This window comes from Sinocyclocheilus anshuiensis, unplaced genomic scaffold, assembly GCF_001515605.1.
Source record: "Sinocyclocheilus anshuiensis isolate Anshui unplaced genomic scaffold, SAMN03320099.WGS_v1.1 scaffold308, whole genome shotgun sequence".
Classification (NCBI taxonomy): domain Eukaryota; kingdom Metazoa; phylum Chordata; class Actinopteri; order Cypriniformes; family Cyprinidae; genus Sinocyclocheilus; species Sinocyclocheilus anshuiensis.
The window spans coordinates 1,276,619-1,280,033 of record NW_015558619.1 but is presented as its reverse complement, the minus strand read 5'-3'; the positions used below and the strand labels follow the sequence as shown (position 1 = coordinate 1,280,033).

The window sequence follows — 3,415 nt, the reverse complement described above, 5'->3', positions numbered from 1 at the left end:
CACACACAAACACAAACACACACACACACACACACAGACACAGACACACACACACACACACATATATATATATATATATATCAGATTCAAATACGAGCAGATTCAAATATGTTGGCCAAACGAGAAGCACCATTCATCTTCCGATACAAAGAACTGTATTTTATTTTTACAGTAGAACGGCAGCAGCATCTATCTCTTTGCTGAGACAAAGGCATCTGTCTAGATTGAAGGGAAGATGGATAGGGCCAAACATACGGCAAAGCTTTTTAAAAAACTGCCTTTTAGCCAGGAGCTTGAAAATGGAAAGATGTTCTCCTCTGTTGACCAAAAACACACCGATAAGTCAGATGTCCAGATGTGGCTAAAGGACTATTTACAGTTTACAGCCCAGTTTGTTATGAAAGGTAAGAGCAGCGGGAAAAGTCATAATAGGGGCTGTGCAATGTCTTGTTGTTACAGGCCCTATCTTTCATCATGCATAAGAGATGCATTTAACGAATGAGTCAACATTTATTTTGTAGGACTTGTGCTGCTGTGTTAAGAAATTTAAGTCACCATTTTAAATGAATGGGATGCTTTAGGCCACGCCATGTGCTAGAGTCATTTTAATCCACTTGCTGCTTTCATTTTAAATAATCCTCTTTCCTTAGAATTTTTGCATAATATGACTATCAACATTTCATCCAGTGTTCACCAACATTGGCTTAGATCATCACCAGATCAAGTTTTACCAATTGGATTAACAAATTATCAACTGGATATTTGGTGACAAATAATTTTTTATAAAAAAAAAAAAAAAAAAGCTTGCTTGCCTGCGAGCTTCAGTGTAAATATTGCGTCAAAATCAAATCAATTTGAGCGCTATTTAAACCCGGATGATTGTAACCACTCTAAGTTCGTCTGCCTTGGGAAAGCTAGCGTGTCTCCGACATAGTGATAACACTCGTTGCCTTCTCTAGTGCAGCTCAACCAGGTCTCGTCCCATTCGTCGGTATTTGTGATATCACAAATCCCGGAAAATATGCCATGTAGTCCAAACGAGTCGTTCGTTGTAGTTTTTTTAAAGATTTCTGTTGAATAAAATATCTCCTTTTGAAGTGGACTTTGAGCTTTGTAACTTTGCAGATCTTTTTTATGCTCAAACAGCAACATTACAGACTAACTAAAGTTGAAAAAGTGAAAAAGCATAATAATTTAATTATAATTTAATTTAAATAAAATGCTTCTCGATCCAGTTCAGAGTGTTTGCTTTGGCCTTTGTTGATATCTGCAAGTCTTCATGAATTATCAGTGAGCCCATGACTGCCATATTGAAACAACCACCTCAAACAATTGTGTGTGTGGTTGCAGGCTTGGAACAGGAGAGTTACTGTGACTCATCTCTGTCTTACATAAACACACACTTACAAGACACTGAGCCTGAAGCCCCTCAATGCTCTAGTGGGAGATGCTGCTATCCTGAATCTTCTGAACTTCAAATTAAGAATTAGAAATAGAATTAGGCCTAGTTATTTTTAAGTAGGCTATAGGGCAGCGCGATATTGGAAAAAACTCGCATTGCGATATTTTGTTTTTCTGCGATATATATTGCTATATGAAAAAAATAAATCACCAGATGACTTGAATAGCTCTATTTGGAAAAAAAAAAATGATTGGGGTGATTTTGTAGGTGAGTAAATCAGTATAGAAAATAAACAAATTACAAGCATAGGTAAATATAATAGAACAAAGATACAAATGAAATAAACTGTGCTTTATATTTTTCAGGTAAGTCTTAACAGTATTCAGGTACAGAAATTGAATAATCAAATGTAAAATAACACTGCATAGTAGGGATGCACGATATTGGATTTTGCTGATATCCGATATGCCGATATTTTTCAACTCATTTTGGCCGATAGCCGATGCCGATATTTTAGACAGTGTAGACAGACTTTAGCTGTTGCGGCACGGGACGGTGCGACACGACAGCTTTCGCGTCCAGTGTAGACACGATGTCTGTGTGTGAGCAAAGAAAACGATCAGTATAAATATAACGATCAGTAAACATCACACATCCTGCGATGTGACTATCGCGGATGCGCACATCGCGATATCGATGCTGAAACGATATATCGTGCAGCCCTACTATACACATCCATCCTATCTATCTGTCTGTCTGTCTGTCTGTCTGTCTTCCTTCCTTCCTTCCTTCCATTATTATATGATATGGATATTTATCATGAAATGCCTTCCACCTGTTTGATAGACCTTGAGAATGAATGTAAACAAAACTTGTTTGTTCACAAATAAACTCCTCAGAAGAGCTACTTTATTAATTTAGCGACTCATGAAATCCATTTGATTTTTTCTGGAATCTGTGTTTTTTTTATTTCAGATTTATCATCAAAAATGCTGTCTAATGAAAATAATAAAGCCTAAACAATTTTAAACGATTGATTAATGATTTAATCTTTTAAATTGTAATCAAATGGAAATATAACAATTTACAACAAAACCAAAACAAAATTTTTTTGTCATAAGATGCTGAAGAACTGTACTAATTAAAACATGAATCAAAAATATATATCTTAGCTGTGTGATATTGCTTACAAATAATAATATTAATATTATTATTAATTTGAGAAGTACTTTTTAATATCCAATAGCAATATTTCTGTAAATTATGTATTTTTTTATGGATTATTGTGAAGATCTTTGAGTTTCTGTATGTATTTGACTGTAGCTTTTCTGAAATTAAACGGTTTAAATCTGCTGAAGTGACTTTCGGAGCACCTCTGGAGATGAAGTGTGTGTGTTCATGTCTCGTTGCGATACAGATTCTGAAACACCATAAGTGTCACTTGTGTTTGCACTAGACATGCAGGCTTATTAGTAGGGATGCGCCGATCCGATATTCATATCGGGTATCGGCTCCGATAGTGCCATTTTTCTCGGATCGGGTATAAGCCATATGATAGCTTAATGTGAGCTACATATGAATATTTAAGTCCTTACATTAAAGTTCACACAAACTCTTTTCTCCGCTGTGGCTGTCAGTCATTCGTTCAGCCTTTAAACCCTGGTCGCATTCGGTTACGACAGTCAGTTCGGTAAAGCTCTCTCCAAGATCATTCTGTGTTCCCATTATACTTGATTTGTAAATACATGTCTGTGATTTAGCAAAAAGGACTTTATCTTCTTGCCGGAGTTTAATGTTGTTTTGTTACTTGCTACCGGGTGTCTGTGAGAACAAAACACGGGTGTAGAAAAGACTAAATTGTTTTTAACGTGCACAGTAACTGAAATTTAAAACTGTTAAAAGAAAGGCTCAATAACTGTTGCACAGATATAATACACTACGCATCAATTTCTCTTCCCTTTGTGCTTTGCAGTTTTTAACACGAAGCGCTTACAATGTGCGCATCCGGTGTGC

The 3,415-nt window shown here is 36.0% G+C and overlaps 1 protein-coding gene across 6 annotated transcripts in view; it reads left to right on the top strand.

The window, feature by feature from the left end:
- Positions 1 to 3,415, top strand: part of slmapa (sarcolemma associated protein a) — a 75,683-nt gene that overhangs the window by 32,499 nt on the left and 39,769 nt on the right. The gene's annotated exons all lie outside the window — the stretch shown is intronic.